We start from the raw sequence: 18,285 nt of genomic DNA on the forward strand, positions 1-18,285 counted from the left end.
TGTTAATGCTTTCAGTAGTTCAACTGGCAAATAGAAAAGAAAGAATAGCAACCAGTTTTATTTTTCTGAACTCTTTCTCTCACACTGTCAGTGTAACAAATAATGCCAGCTGCTACTTAAAATAAATGAAACCCTAATCTAGATTTTAATTAAAACTCTTTTCCAATATATGTAATGCTTTGTATGTGGCAACAAACACAGCTCATGAAACTGTTCCAGGATTGAACTTTGAAAGCTTTGAGACATGAAAATGAGTTAACAAGAACCATCTCAGCAGCACCTCTTCATCAGGAAAAAAGGATATTCAGGAATAATAAGGTGAAAGTGTCAAAGCTCAGTCAATAAGGGGAAGATCACTGCGGCATTTTGAGGAAGATAAACCTTGTTTCATTGCTGTATGAAGCTGGATGGAACAGGGCTTCTGACAGTCCACCTTGCTACCCCCTGAACTGTAATGGCAGGTGCGAGTGGACTGCACAACATCGTTTGAACATTCAACAAAATCATGAAGAGATGAAGTAAGCATTTTCAAGTTTGTACTACTATATTCTTGCCCAAGGGGATCCTTTTCAGGGAAACAGAGGTCATTCAATATGATCTGACATATTTATTCCAAAACCTGTTGTATAATTATTATTTCAGCTGAAATAAAGTTTTTTCTGGTGTTATATAGGACTGGTGTAAAATCCCTTGGGGAATGTGAATACCTACATCACACTGAACTTTATTTTTTTTAAAATAGTTTAGTCTCATCTTAGTATGTTAGTCATGGATTATATTGTCCCATTTGCCTCCATTGCATTTATTTAGCAGATTTCTAAGAGAAAGATTTCTCTTTCTTGCTTTCTGGTATATTTTTCCCTCTTCCATTTTCAGCCTCCCTTTCACTCTCACTATTTCTGCCTTCTTATTTTTTATTGTGTTATTCCAGTGTCTTTTGCTCCATACAAGTCTTATCTGCACCTACTTCATCCCTATGAGGAAGGAAAAACACAATTAGTTTCATAGCTACCACAGCATGCCAAAAACCAGCTAAGAAGAAGGGCTCAAATATCAGAAATGCACTCAAATGGTCATTGCAAAGACTCTTTATCTTGGCTGCCACTAAGCTAAAACATGGAGAACTGAACCAGTTATCTCTAGTTTATAGCTATAGCAGAACACCTTGTTTCCCTGGGAAGTAAAGACCACCTCTGTCCATGTGGAAATTCTGGCTTCAGATTGTGCAGCTCCCACCTCAGTAAGGTACCTATTTTCAACAGGTTTCATCACATGAACAGTTCATAAGCTGGGCATGTACTGAAAGCAGATCAGTTTGGATCCCCTTTTAATTAATGGACAGAGAAGTGAATATACTTAGTTCTCTGCTGGAGATGATGATGTAAACTATATGTTATACTTTAAAATGGGGTTATTCTCATTCTTGCTCCTCTAGACAAGCAAAAGACTGCAAAGAAAACAGGTCTATAGAAGGGAATTACAATGTTACACTGCATAACAAAGAGGGGTCAAAAAAGAAGCAGTCCAATACCCTCTTTGCTTCTCTATTCCCAGCACATCAACACCATGACCTTCTACTTGACTTTACTTCAAACAGCAAAATATTTGTTCTTGTCTGTTTGCTTACAAAGTCTATGTAAGTCTTCATCAACACTGGAAAAGTTTGCAAAATCACAGGTGACTGTGCTTAAAACTAACTAATCACATTCACACATAGCAGCACAGACCTTTATAGGATGGTTGTATTTGAATATATCACTAATTCACTTGCTAAATAAAAAACAAAGAAATAACTTTGTGCAGGTGATTTTCCATTCTAAGAAAACAGTTACAGACAATATTTTTACTTCTTACACATTGGGGTAGGGGTGGGGGGGGTGGGAAGAAAATAATTAACCGCAGCCAAATGAGTTCACATTTGGTCATAATAGCTTAAAAAAATAAACACCAAAAACTTTTACTCATAAGTACTCCCACGTTTTTTTAGTCTTTGAAAAGTTTTAAAAGACACTCTTTCTTTGTCTTGTCACATTTCAGAATGAAAGCACTATTTGATAAGAACAGTTCCTTAGAAGTACAAGGACTGGACTTACTCTCAGTCACACTCACAAAACGTAAGTGTACAATTACAGTAAGTCTAAATTATGTCACATATTTTCACAAAGGTCTTCCTTATGGATATTGAAGCAAACAGAAAGAAGCAGTGTTGAGTGCTTGCTTTTAACTCTGACTTGCACCATTTAAAAAAAGTTAGGTCAGATCATCTCATGGATTTCAGATGCTCTCCTCTTAAAAGATTCTTTTGTACAATGGCAAGGAATCAAATTTAAGACATTTATAGTTTCTGAGATAATTAAGACCAGTAGTTTAACTGTCTATTGCATCTTACTACACTATAGAAGTCTGCCCTATTCTGTACAGTCTTTCTAGTATTCAAGGTCTTGCTATTGTTCCCTTTAAGGTTAGTGAAAAATTTCCACTGAGATAAATTGATGCAGTATTATGTATTAAACTGGTTCATTGGCTCTTTTATCTCCTATCAGTGAAGTTTTTTTATTGTGGCAATCTCTCTTTCTGGCCTTGCTGCAGCCTGAAAGCAACCCTAGATCGCCACAAGGAGGACTGCCACTCATAAGGATAACCATGAGTCATGAGCCAAGGTGACTGGAGAGGATTCTGCCCCTACATAGGGAATGCTCTTTAGGTTGGACTGTTGATTAGTTAGAAGCCCTTTGGGGCTAGTTCTTCCTGGTCCTACAGATCATAGCAATAAAAAGGCACAGTGCTCCATAAGCAAAACCGTACTTCTGATAGCTACAGCATTTTAGTTGTGACCTCAGATCCAAATTTATAACATGTCCTGGCTGGGCTGACCCATGGCACAGTGCAATCAAGGATGCTTCAGCATCAGGGTACCAACCATCACTCCCCTGGGCACAGAGTGACTTCAGGGGCCATATTCTTGGTGCTAATGAGTCTAAATGACAATAATTCTTGCTACCATACAGAAACAAGTGCTCTCCGACGTGGTATTACAAAACAATGCACCTAAAAAGGGGGTCAAGGGCTGTAAGGTCCCACTACCCAACCCTGCCACAGGCATGCAGGAGCTTCACCCCCTTTTCTATACCTCTGGTCCCTCTGGTACCCCTCAGACACCTGTGTAAGATAGCAAAGCTATAATGAAAAAATATATATTTAATGAGTAATAAATGGCTCATCTCACTAACTGTGGGATGTTTGTCCTTTAGCTTTTTTTTTGAGTCTCAAATTTTAACATTCTCTAGGAGAGATTTTCTATACCTCTGGCCATAATATCATAGCATTTTAGATATCAACTTTGCTATCTGTTTCTTCCAGTTCATTTTTAAGCTGTTGGGTATCAGCTGTGGGGGGATATCTGTGCACAGAAAGAAAATTCTATATGTGGAAAATAAAAGGACCAGACTGTGCAAACTGCACAGATTAATTTTAAACTCAGCTGTACTCCAAAAAAATTGTGTAATGATGGCTGTTATTTCTTTATTGTCCTTCAATTTTCTGTAGTTAGAAAGATGCACAAAGGGATTTTTGTTATGTCCTTCAGGAAATAGTTCTGCATTCACTGGGAGGTAAAAAGGAATGAAAAAATAGAATATAAAATCTTTGATTCCAGCATAATTTAGACTGTAAGGGATCACTGGAGGTCATCCTGTCCAAACCCACTCTTAAAACAGTGCCTACCTTAATGTTATATTAGGTTAGTTAAGGATGTTGTCCAGTCAGGTTTAGGTTGTCTTCAAGGATGAGGATCATACAGCTTTTTTGAGAAACCTGTCATAATGCTTGCCCCCACCCCTACCCCAGCTGTGAAGGTGTCTTTATATCCAATGGGAATTTCCTTTCCTGCATTTTGTCCTTTTGTTCTGCACCTCAGAGGAAAGGTTGACTTCGTCTTCTTTGTTACCACCCATACAGTGACCACATAAATGAATAAAAATGTCTAGATTCACAGCAGGTTAATCACAGAAAAAAAGGAAATTTCTGAATTCCAGACCTATTCTAACATTTTCCATACTTGATGTGAAACAGCAAAATGCAAACCCCAGCTTCTTATAGCAGTGACTAAAATTCCCTGCAGTTCCACGGGGGTGTAGTATCCTGTCCTGGTTTCAACTGGGATAGAGTTAATTTTCTTCTTAGTAGTTAGTACAGTGCTGTGTTTTGGCCATAATGTGACAACAATGTTGATAGGACACTGATGTTTTTATTGTTGCTGGGTGATGTTTATACTAAGTCAAGGACTTTTCAGTTCCTTGGGCCCTGCCAGCGAGAGGGCTGGGGGAGCACAGGAAATTGGGAGGCGACACAGACAGGACAGGTGACCTCAGACAGCCAAAGAGGTATTCCATACCATATGACGTCACACTGAGTATGTAAACTGGGGGAAGAACAAGGAAGGTGGGGGGACATCTGGCATTATGACATTTGTCTTCCTGAGTAACCGTTACACATGATGGAGCCTGACTGTCCTGAGGATGGCTGAAGCCCTGCCAGCCCATGAGAAGCGGTGAATGAATTCTTTCCTTTGCTTTGCTTGAATGTGCAGCTTTTGCTTTACCTATTAAATTGTTCTTATCTCAACCCTTGAGTTTTACATTCCCTTCCGATCCTCCTTCCCATCCCTCTGGGTGGAGGGGGAGTGAGAAACAGCTGCGAGGTGCTTGGTTGCCAGCTGGCATTAAACCACGACATATCCACTATTACAAATTTAAGACTTTAAGATTTCAAAGTGAAGATGTTCAAGGGTCAGACCAAAAGCACTCACCCTGGTGCTGCCTAGTTAAAACACTGGGCAGACAAACACGCAGCTTCCTCAGTAGCTTTTGCTTTTCTGCCTTGTGTGACAGCAGCAGTGCGGCAGCCTTCAGGGTGCAGCAGCAGCAGGGGCCGTGGATGGCAAGCTGAGGGTAGCCACAAAGCAGGTGGGCAGTGACCACTCCAAGCCCAGTCCCACAGCATCTGATCCAGGTGAGCACAGCCAGCTGGTGACAGCAATGAGTCCTGAACATCTGGTGAGTGTTAGGCAAAAGCAAAGTAACAAATCTGGTCTGAGGTGAATCTGAGAAATCCAGACCATTCCAGAACAGGACTGGAGACATGTACATTTAAAGCATAGTGCAGGTTTGGGTGGAGGGCTCAGGCCAGCCTCCTCAGGCCCATTGTGTCTTACCAGTGTCCCCAGGATTAGGACTGTAAATCTTGATAGATAGTCACTTTAATTTTGGAGTGCATAAATTTACTCTTCTCAGCTGTTTTTATGTGGGGATTGAGATGACTCTTGCTCATGCTTACTGACTTCTATGTACACCCACATTCTTTCTCTGTTTACACCCTGTGGAAAACAGAGGAATTTTCAGCAAAAGCAGTGTGCATCAGCATTGAGTTTTGCTTTGTCTAGGTAAAGTCATGCTGAGGTGACTGTTTTTCTGCCTGAAAAACTCCTAACAGAGCACCCTGCACTCCTTTCTCAGCGCCCTGTGCCATGCTTCAGGACCAGTAGGACCTCCAACAAATGACTCTCTGCCAATACTGGGCATAGACTTTCAGGAGCTAACACTGTTTTCCAGAGCCAGTCATTTGACTAAGGTGAAAGTGGCTTTGAAAAAAACAGTTCAATAATAAAAAAAACTAATATTTATTTGGACAAATTATTTGATGAACATTATGCTATGCTTACAGAAAGTAAGACTGGGTCATGAATAATTCAGAAGAACACAACAAATTATATTTGTTGGATAATTTGATGACAAATTATTCAGCTAACTGAAAATCATATAAACCTCACAAAATCCATAACAGCTTGCTCTGGAAATGTTCAATATAAGAATAGATATTCCCAGTGAGAAAGCTTGTATCACTGTCAAATGTTAGATGGGTTCATATTTATTTGAAAAGAAAGTATAGATTTTTAAAAATATAATTCAATATGGAGATTTAATTAATTATGATAAATCAACAACAGGAAGATTATGCAAACAAAAGAGAAGACTTGGAGACAGAATATTAAATTTAGTTAAATAAAATCAGATATCAAATTCCTTGAAAGGTGAAAATGTCTTTGTTTCACTTATTTCTTTTCAATAACACACATTTACAAAGTAAAGCATGTAAGCAAAGGACAATAGTAAATGACATAAATGACATTTTGTAAGAGCTGAATAATTGCATCTAGGCTGTGCAGCTGGTCTTGCAGGAGGTGGAAAACTTAAGTACCTGAAACAATTTAGATAATTATCGCAGTGTAGTGTTTGATACTTGCAAATACTCAGCATGTTATTGCCAAAATGTAAACTGCAGCCTGGTATGATACCACTATAGCACACATTCTCTTGCAGTGGGTTTGACTCGTGTTTCAGGATTGCTTTACACAACACATTTTCTTGATTTGATAGAAACACCATTTCCCTTCATTTCCTATATCAAGGCATGGGAAACTTATTGAAGTCAGGCTCTCAAATATAGTATTCATTTTGTTTAGCTTTAGCTAGAGTTATTGCATCAAAAGTAAACGTTTGTTAGCAAACTATTTAAAAATGTCTGGACTCTGTTATAAATACACCTACACTAGTCTACGCAGAACAGTAATTTCTATGCTCAGTAGACTTATACCAAGAATATGTTATCAGTAAAATGAAATCAAAGAATAGTATTGACTTTTTAAATGTGCTCTGCATATGCATGTTCTTGTGTGTGTGTTTGTGTATAGATACATATAGATATAAATATAGTATAGAGCTTGTTTCTGCAAGATCTGAGTATTATGCCTATGACCCAATAAACCACCTAAATGCATACCTAATTTCTCTGGAACTTCAAAGGTATTAATCATGCTCAAAGTTATTTACAAGCATGTGTGTTTTGGTGAATTGGAACCAAAGTATTCAACACCTTGTGGGAACAACCCCTAATTACTAAACTTCAGAATGTACATTTTAGTAGAATTTCAAATGGATTTGGGGCCAAATGAAAAACAGATCTGAATACCCACAGCTTTGGGAAAACTAGGATTTGCATATGGAAACAAAACACAAACAGAGTTATGAGACTAAAGGAGGCACTAGCCAATTCACAGGTTCAAAAGGAACATGTTGATTTTATGTTGAAGGTTTTCAGATAGTATGTCAGGGTACAGAACAGGTTCATGAACTTAGAAAAGTTCATGTGGTGAGAGCATGCTCTTGAAATGTGCCATAGCAGCACTTTTAAAGGCAGTCTGCTGAACACTACTACAACTTCCCTCCTGTTCCAGGAGTTGTTGTCTGTTGAAACCGAATTATCCAATTCAGGCATCTAATGGACTATTTGCAAAACAACAGACTTCATTCTCCACTGCAGCTACCTCCTCATCAGGCCCCTGGTGATCTTAACATATGAAATTCAGCCTGAACATTCAGTCTTAGGATAAAAAGTGCTCAGTTACAAGCTAGGCAGAAGCACTTTGACTCATTTGGGAAATCAATTGTCTGAGCTTGGCTTGTATCTTCGAGGAGTTGGGAATCCACTGAGGTACTGAACAGAGTGTGCTTTTATGTTTTTAGTGTGTGAATTTACAGAGGTTCTAAAAACAGGTAGGAATTAAGTATAAATGGGCAGGTAGATTAAGCTCCTTTAGATTTCTTCATCGATCCCTAACTGACCATAACCATTAGGAGCAGCATGAATACCTGTTAAACTATAGGGATATTTAAAAAAAAGTCATGTATATTTTACAAGAAAAATTGGTATGCAAAATCTAACTCTGAGGCTGAAACTTCCATGACCATCTCTCTCCTTTCCTAAGGAAGAAAAAATATCAGTGAAAGCATCCAGACATCTTCCTATGATTGTTTCTTTCCTCTTTGAAAATGCCAAATTAAATCATCACCTAGAATTTTAAGGAAATTAACAGATTAGTGAGAGCAGCTATAAATCAGAGAAAGAGATTTTGCAGTCTGCCAATCTGGTGTCCAGAGTGAAAAGCTGGTAAGTAAGTTTGACACTGTTGCAACAAATAAAACAAAAAATCATAGCACCGAGTCACAGAATAGAAGGCATTTTATGAACATGGTTGTTAATTTTGCATTAATATTCAGTGATATTTAAAAAAAATTACTATGGATTTCAGAACAAATGATCATTTTGATTAGTTTACAATATATAGAAAAATGATACATAAGAGTTTTGTATGTCTGGTGATATTGATATCACATGAATTGAATATTTTTTACAGTTAACTACAAATTATTGTGAACTTACCATGTTTCTAGATCATCTTACTTGTGCTCATACAGAACTGGAAGATACCAACTGGGCTATTACATTTTCTACATTAAATTTCTACATCAAATTTGCTATTGAAATAGACAAAATAACTCCTGAACTTATGCCTAGATGTTGTGATTTCACCCTGGAGGCATGGAAGTCTCACACAGTCATTCACTCACTCCCCTCTACCTCTCCTCCCAAGAGGGATGGGAAAGAGAATCATATGAAGAACCAAAAGTAAGAAAACTCTGAAAGACAGTTTAATAGCAAAAAGCAAAAGCTGCACACCCAAGAAAAGCAAAATAAGGAGTTCATTCCTTGCTTCCCATTGGCAGCAAGGTTCAGCCACCTCCAGGAAAACAAGGTTCCATCATGCATAACTCTTTCTTGGAAAGACAAATGCCATCACTCTTAACATCCCCTCTTCCTTCTTCTTCCCCCAGCTTTTATTGCTGAGTACAACAACACCCTTTGGTCAGCTGGGGTCAGCTGTCGCAGCTGTGTCCTCTCCTAATTTCTTGTGCACCCCCAGCCTACTTGCTGGCATTGGAGCATGAGAAGCAGAAAAGGCCATGTTCCTCTGTCAGCACTGTTCAGCAATAACTAATACATCAATTGTTATCAACACTGTTTTCATCACAAAACTGAAACACAGCACTGTATGACGTATTATGAAGAAAAGTAACACTATCCCAGCAATAACCAGTATGCTAGAGAAAAAAAAAAAACAAAAGCAAAAAACAAACAAACAACAAACCACACCAAAACCCAACATCATAACATAATATTTTTCTATTAAGAGATATATATAACGGACATCAGTTAAAAAGGGTAGACAGATGAGGAAGTATAAGAGAAAGGGAAAATGAGTATATTACATCTTACTTATTGAAACAGAGCATGTAGGACTTGCTCATACTCATTCAGGAAGTCAGCGACAGAACCAAACATAGAGCTCAAACCTGCTTTTGCACTAGCAGTAGCAGTAGACCTGCTACAACAATGCTAAGAACAGGCACTCTGCATCTGACTTTCTAAGCAGCGGTTGCTGAGTCCAATGTGAAACTAGGCAGATATTTTAATCCTGTTATATCAGAAATCACTAGGGAAGGTGAAACATTGTCTTTTCTGCATAATGTTACCATGCAAAGACAGCTGGAACAATTGTACAGAGTGATGTGACTCACATTTACCGCAAGAAAATGCCCTAAGTACATAGGAAGGTTACCCTAGAGCCAGCTGAGAGTATGGTTCTCAGAAATTAAAAATATACTGAAGATTATTCTGATGCCAGACCTGCCTGTCACATAACAAATCCATGCATAAACAGGTAATATCTGTAATGAGATGGTATTTTCAATGATTTTTTGTAAAAATAAAGTGTTACTGATTTATCAACAGCAGATTAGTATGCACTTATTTTATCAGACAATATGATGAAATCGTACTCAAGTACAATGAGCTTCCATGTCATAATCCTTGATGTAAAAACTTGGATGTGAAATAATTTCTAGCTTCCTATTCCCTATTATAATTTTCAATATGAAAGATGTTTGTGCTCCATCAATTTAGTTTCAGAATTAAGACTGAGTGTCTGCATACATAAATATATAATTGTGAAGATTTATTTCTTGAAAGGCTAAGGGTAAAGCTCTACGTGCCCTGTTTAAGCATTTGTACAATCGATTCCCTATTACCTATTCACCAGAAGTATTCCAGCATAGATCTATTAAATATATATTTTATGAGAGGATGGTTTATACTGAAATCTTAAACTCCAATGTGAGAAGAATTCATGCTGAAACTCTATGCCTTCTATTCTTAAAGGGGTGAGGAGCAACTATTGCTGATATAAAAATTTTATAGTTAATTTAGGCTCTACGTTACTATAACTTGTGTTCTTTTGGTTTTTTTTCCTACCATTTTATTGCACTTCTATCTTTTATTCATTTTTCCATTACCTAGAATAAGAGAGGAATCCCGCCGTCTTGCCCACATGAACTTAATGCTCGCTATTTGCAGATGTTGGGAGTTGCAGGTCTTGGTCTCGAAAAAACTGCTCCCCATGCCAGAAGAAATGGTTCAGCTGTTTCTTGAGCTCATACAAGAGGTAGACTGAGCAAGCACCCAAAAAAATAAAGAGGCTCAAAGAAGCTCTTTTCTTTCCTGAATGCAGAGGAGAAGTGTTGATCTGTCAGAAGAGATTTGGGGTGCCAACACAAGGAATGTTAGCATAGTTAAGATCATACAGATATGAAAAAGCAACTATGTCAGTAAAAGGATTTTTATGGATAAAGGTTCTCCAAGCCACTGTTTGATCCTGGGTATACTGCTAGGGAAATATTGCTATGTTCTTCTGATGTCTCTAGGAGGACTGGGAGGTATCAGGAGGCTACCAAGCACTGCCTATTTCCTGTTCATTAATAAAAGGGAAGGAAGAGAACTTTTCCTCCATGTTTTGCAATCAGCTCAACTTCTTATTCCCATAATCAACATGTCTCACAACCAGCTGGATGATGCCTACTGACAGATATGCAGCATGATGCTCTTGGTGCCTAATCAGCATGGAAAACTCATCCCTCAAATTTCACTGTGTCATCATGAACTGCAAACTTCAGCAGCTCTGCCAGAGCTTCATTTCAACCCTAGGGTTGTTTTGTTTCTTTTTGTTTCTCCCAGTTACCTGACATGTACAAGGAATGTGTCAGAGTTCATTCACTCAGAAAGATGGGTATATCCAACAACTGTCATAACAGAAGAAAGAACATAACAGATTTAGGTGCTACACACCTGAAACTACAGCAGATGCTGAGGATTTTAACTTGAATATATAACCTTATTACATGCAGCTGATTGAGGGTTCTTTATATCATGAAATGTCAGAAAGTAAGTTTGAATATGCACCATTTGTTCTGTCCTGTTTGAACATTTATGCAGCTTTGGCTAGAAATACCAAATTCTTGTCCCCACATGAAATGGTGAAAACTTGACTTGGAATATGGTTATTAAAGTGAGATTATTATACCTAAATTTAGATGACTTTATATATTGTTAATATCTGTATTTTGATCAGAATATCCAAGTTCCCTCCTCACCAAGTAGACATGTACACTGTAATGGCACAATGGCATTGACCAGTTTCAGCTATTTTCAATAGGATGAAATTAATTATACCATACAAATGCCTCTTTCCACTGTTGAATATAAACAACATCAAGAGCAGCAGTTCAGGAGTGGATACTTGTTATATGACCAAATTTTGCACACACTCTCTTTTGATTATAAATTCTTTCTCTGACATTCCATCGACCTACTAAGCTAATAGGTAGTCAGACTAACAGGACATTTGGGAAGGAAGTATTTACATTTCCTGGTGGCAGCGTTATAGTGAAGGTGATGACACTTACAGGAAAATTGTAAGGAACTGTAATTTCTTCAGTTAGATCCATTAATTTTTATTTGTTTTTCCTGGTCACATGCATGTTTCCTTTCAGCTGTATTTGAGATTGGAGTTGGAGCCAATTACATCCCACAAGGAAGACAGCTAGCTCATTCATGGCTAAAGACAAAATACTAACAATTGTCACCATGTTCAAAGCTAGTAGCCAAACAGATATGGCAATTTAAGCATTAACTTTGGTACATGATGAACATGCCTACAAGTCTGTCAAGCAATACTGGCAAGCAGATCTTTCTTCACACTTTGCTTCTCTCACATTTTGTCTCATAATCAAAAGGAATGAAAAAAGGGAGAAACCAAAGTCTGAGTCCAATATATTAAAGCTAAATATATAATTTTGAATGAATGAGCATATCTATTTATTTTTTGGAACAGTTTTCTACTCCTTTGTCTTCTAAAATCCTCCTTTCAAATACTTCCATTTCATAGAGATCAGCTAGAGAAAGTTTCCTCAATTTCTCTCTTTCTTTCTTTGCCTTGTCTATCACAATTGTGTGAATTTGATTATGAGCTCCTTGAGGCAATGAATAAAGAGCAAAAATATGTTCTTAAACACTCTAAAGTAAGCCTGAAAGAACTTTTTAAAAATCTGTGGAGATTCTCCAGATGGTCGCAAGTGTACTGGTTTGAATATGTGCTTGTGCCTTTGAAGGGTATATAAAAGCTTGTGTACACATAAGTTTGTCATACTATCAAATAACAGTCTTCATATTGAGTTGTAGTCTGACACAACAACAGTCAGTATTGTTCATCTGAAGTCTCTGGATAACTAATGATTTTCTTAGCACGTCAGGTCCCTGAATTCTGGGTTCACATTGTAAAGAAACCCGAGAGTGTACAGACTGTATTTCTTTTGGATAAAACTAAACTGGCAGATTTTATGAGTCTACATTATACTGTCCAATATAATAAGAACCACTAACAGGCAACCTGATAAGGAGGCAGTAAAGCACAAGATCATAAGTCTGTCAAATTAGGCAGAGTACACCCTAGGGAGCTCACACTATTGTTTTGCTGGCTGTGGGAGAACAGACGACAAACGACCTGGTATAGATTGGCCTGGTCAAATAGTACTTGATCCAGAGTAAAGCTTTCTTATATAAAGTTAACTGACAAAATTATTTGAGCCAACTTGGACAAATAAAACAGGTTTATACTGGAACCGTACTTTGTGCCTTGTTCCTGTAATGGTTCTCACCTAGTGCAGAGTGCCTGATAGCCAGATTTGTTGTACCACCAAACCAATGTGTGGGCCTTCCATATACTTGTAAAATCTCTCAATGAATTCCCTCACTCTTAATAAAGTAAAATGCAGTGCTTTATTAGATGACCAAAACTGAAAACAAATAATTTCAGAATCACTACTACAAGCAGAATGCAGCTTCACACTCCCCAGGGTGGGTACTTAGCAATGTAACATGGAGTTTTGCATCTTAACAGTCACTTCACCCGCCTTTTCTGCATCTGTTTTGCTCCTTAGTGATACCAACCATACAGCAGTGGTCTAAACTTGCAGAAAACTGGAAAAAATGAATACTTTTCTTCCAGTTTAACTCTGCAGTAGCTCATTATACAACCAATTGGTGCAAGACAGTGGCTACAAGGCACAGTTTGCAGCAGAGTAGAAAAAGGCAGCCTACTGGGGAAGAGTTAGCCTTCAGATGATCTCATTTTTAATCTAAAATCTCACCTCTCACAGTTCAGAGGAAGGACAAATAGCTACCACTGTGTTATGTTAATCCTGAAGTAAATAGGCACCTGTACATCAAACATATTTTACTTGCTTAACAAATCTGTCTTTTCCTCTAAGGACTTACAATATCCTTCATAAAGGTGATTGGAATGAAGCTGGTATTAATCTGAAACAAATTGCACTACATGATTAATGCAAACCAATATCCTTCTGATTACATAATCCTTTAGGGTAACAATGCCGGTTTTCTCAATAATTTAACAATGAACTGCTGATAAGTGGGTTATCTGTTACTCTCCTGGTAATTGGTACAAGAAGCGATAACCCTGTTAATCTTTTACTTTAAATCCTCTGTTGTTTAGGGGCCTCATTCACTGAAGAATTATTCACTCATATATATTGATATTCAGTACATAAAATAACTAGCAACAGGCAGATCAATGTGCCTTTTCCAGAAAAGATAGCTGTAATGATCTTCCTTCTGTTGTTTGCACCACCCTTTCTCAATACATTCAGACCACTCACACTCCTGCGCTGTCCATGAGCCACCAGGCTAAACTTATTCTGATAGTTACAGCAGCCTAACCGTGCCATCCTTTCTGCCTACATTCAGGACAGGCTGCAGAGACAACTGTTTGCTATATTGTTTTGAATCACAGAAAGCAAAATTTACATCTAGTTGTCAATGTCGGTGAGATATTAATCAGAAATTTTAAAAAAGACATGACCCCAAGTTAAAGGCGTACAGATGAGCATATACATAACAGGGATAGAAGTATTCTGTAATCGTAGATTACTATATCTCAGACATACAAAATGTCAGAGAACCAATTAATACAAATTATTGCCATGAGGTATGATCAGGAAGGTCAGAATTAAAAATGGCTGATGCTAGAGGAATAAAATCAACATTTAGAACTCACTGGTTTCTCTATGATAAAAATCTCCAGATATCAAAGTTGTTTCCATTTCAAGGATGTGACAAAAATAAAAATAGCAAAACAAAACCAAATCAGAAAACCCAAACCCACCTGAAACCATCACTTGTGTTTTCATTTTAAAAAGTCCCATATAAAAGAAAAACAGAGACCACATAATGGTCTGTCAATTTGAAAGAAAATAAAATTGTCATTTAAGTAAGTAAAATTATCATTAACATATTACAGTTAGTAGAGAGTGATAAATTTTCAAAAAGTCAATAGGCTTCAAAGACACATTTTATTTCCTAAACTACATGACTTTTCAATTAAGAAAAGTATTTGAAAAACATCAGCTAGCTCAATACTTTAAACAGATATAGAAAGTTACCTCTATCCTGAAGATGAAGAGAATGAATTAAGAAAAAATGACTGTTAACCTAATATAGAACAGCTCTGAACTTTAAATCCAAATCACAGGACTGCTTTTGTATTAGCATGTTACTCCATGCTTTCTCGGAGGTTTCTCTCAGGTGGTGTTCTGGCTGCCCCGTACCCTAGCTCAGCAGGCAGGTGGGAAGGAGGTTTTTGTTGAGGCTAACCTTTTGCATGGTATCTAGGCCACCCTGTGAAGTGAGAGTTGTGACTGCAGTTTCTGGAAGTTGCAGAAGGCCAGTAACAAGGTTTCTTTCTTCCTAAAGGAGAGGGAACTCTCACCAGTAATTCAGTGGGAAAATAAGAAGCAGGAGCTCATTGTTTTGAGTTGAACTCTGTGTGATCACACTGTTAATTTTAAAAGAGGTTTAGATAACTCTTTGTGTATATAACGATGGGGAACCTTGCCTCTGAATTCCAGGGAGCTTTGGGAAGAAATCTTGTCACCTGAATGCTCAGCACAAAAAAAAAAAAATTAAGAAGGAAGGCTTCTAGGTATGCTCACAGAACAACTTTGGACACATAAATCTAGGTATTTATAATAGCTGAGCTGCCTAAGTGGGCCAGAGACAATTTATGGGTTTCTCTGCTAAGTATATACACTAGCATTGTTTATAAGTTTAGGTGTTTTCTTGAATGTCACCTTAAGTAACTTACCTGGTACCATGAGAAAAGCCACTAATGGAGTCAAGAATAAAATCCAGCTACCTTTCCCAGTTTCTTCATCAAAAAAGCATTCTTTCTAAGGACTGTACATGTTACCTAAATAAAAAAATAGTTAATGGTAATTCAGAGATAGAAGTGGCTAACATAATACTCCAAAGAAAGATTTATGAGAAGTAAACTAATGTATTTTCTTAAATGCACAAATAAAAGAAACTGAAAAAATGTGACAAATGCAGCCTAAAATCTATAACTCATGATATTCTCACTAGAATTTTCACCACACTTTCACTTTTTTGTTTGTTTCTCTTTGCTGAACTCAAGAACACTGACCAGCAGCCTGAACGAATACATGACTTGTATGTTTTCCAGGAATTCACAAAGACTTGCAAATGCCTTTGGCTGCCAGTGAGGAGACCAACAGAAGTATTTATAGGAAAAGCAGGTGGTTTAATGGCTGAACTGCACTGTGCTATGTTAAGAAATTACTTTATAGCATATCTCAGGTTTTGGTTTTGTTGTTTTGGGTTGTTTGGGGTTTTTTTCCCATAAAGAGAATAAATAAATAAATAAATACATACATACATATATATGAAATATTTAAATTTAATATAAAATATATAAATTTAATATATAAAAATATAAAGAAGTCAGAATGAGTGTCAAGCAGACAGGTAGATTTACAGATATAGCATGGTAACTTTGTCAGTGAAGTCTTTTCTATTATTTGCTTCCATCCAATAACACGCAGAATGTCAGACAGCAAGTGTACAGACTATATTATTTCCTTCTCAATGATTAAGAAATAATAATTGTAGCATCTTCCATAAAATACAAGCAATATCATTATCTACTCTTCCTGCATGAAGTTGATTATTTGAGGTAATTTGCTTGACGTGATGTGAAGAAACAGCAAGTCAGCCCTAACTGAAGTTTCAGAGTTTTCATACTATCTGAAGATCTCTGACCTTTCTGAGAAACTGTTTACTGTGAACACACCCAAAACACACCTGTGTCTGCTGGATGTCTTTGCAGGTAAGGCATGTTCTTTCCTCCAGTCTTGGTCTCTTTTCAACCCCTTCCTAATGACTTCCTGGAATACAGTACTTCTTTGCATGCCTAGAAAAAAAGTTTCTTTCTTTGCATTACCTACAAGTCTTGGCTGTATGTCCATGCACTTCTGAGGAGCCTTCCAGGCACTACTGCTACTGCCTTCCTACCCTTCCATGACCCCATTCTTAATTGGTCCCTCCTTTTCCCTGAACTCTCCTTCCAGATCCAGGTACTCATTCCACTTTAGGAAAGTACATTCACGGCTCTCCGAAAAAGCTCAGGTTGGCTCTGCACAACACATTTCTTCCTACTACCCCCAGAGTTTTAACAGAACAAAACATAGTTAGAGGAGGTAATTAGGGAACAAATAAGAAAACCGTACCATCTAAAAAGACACCATCTATCAAATCTGGTTTTGAATTAGTGTTACAGACTTGTCTACTTAATCTGTAATGATTAAACTTTGTCATGACTTTTTCACGATTCATTTTCTCACCCCTGATATTTTGAGCAACACTGTTGTCTAAAAGAAATTTTACGTCCAGGAAACACTATTGTCATAAGAGATTGTTCCTTAATTTTCAAGCGTTCACCTAGTTCAGCTTTATACCCAAAGGAAAGCAAGACTTAAGAGCATCTGGTACAGCTGTTAGGATTGGTACTTGATAATAATTGATTTAGCAGCATAATTAGGTATTTGCAGTTATTAAACAGTGACAGATGTCATCAATTTTAAATACTTTGCCATAAACTTTAGTGGTTTATTGCTATTTGTGTGATTTGATATAAACTTACTTGGTTATGATGGTTGAACTAAAGAATTATTGCATCTTATAAAACTATGCCTGAAATAGAGTAGATTTCTTTATCAGATTTTTTGTTCCTCTGGGAACACGACAGAAATAATCACCACAAATTAAATATATCCCACTGAATTTAATCTTAACTCTGTTTTAACAAAGTAATCAGAACATGAAATACCATGGTTAATAATAAATTAATGATACTAGGAAAAATATCCAGACAGTAGTTGTGTTTTGGAATATTATGTGTAGGGCTTTTTTGTGGTTCTCATCATTGACACTTCACAGGAGACAACCAAACAGAGAAAATATTAGTGAGTGGGATGGCCAAGAAAGACATAAAATTTGGTTTCTTAGTCTCAAACATAATGTAGAAAGGTCAAAACAAACTTCATCTGTGAAGCAGGCTGACCTTGGACTCCAGCCAGAGACTCACCCAGCTGCTCTCCCAGTCCCCTCCACAACAGGACAGGGGTAGAAAACAGAATGAAAACAGTCATGGGTCAAGATAAAGACAGGGAGACCATTTACCAATTGCAGTCATAAGCAAAACTGACTTGCAGTAGATTAATTTAACTTGTCATTTAAAATATATTTGGATGGTGAGCAACGAAGACAAATTAAACCAAAAACTTTCCAACACTCCCACCCCTTTTTCACAGGCTCATCTTCACTCCCAAATACCTCCCCCCACAACCTGAGCATTGCAGGGAGATGCATCTTCCTCCTCATGCTTTTCCCTGCTTCATGCTTGGGCTCCTCTCCATGGGCTGCAGCTCTTGCTAAGAGCTACTCCTGCACGATCTCTCCACAAGCTGCAGCTTCCCTCAGGGTACATCCATCAGCTCTAGCATGGGGTCCTCCATAAGCTGCAGGATGGATAATAGTCCTTTATGGGCTACAGAGGGACAACCTGCTCCACCATGGTCGACTCCACGTACTGCAGGGAAATGTATGCTCCAGTACCTGGAGCAC

This window comes from Falco biarmicus, chromosome 5 (assembly GCF_023638135.1).
Source record: "Falco biarmicus isolate bFalBia1 chromosome 5, bFalBia1.pri, whole genome shotgun sequence".
NCBI lineage: Eukaryota > Metazoa > Chordata > Aves > Falconiformes > Falconidae > Falco > Falco biarmicus.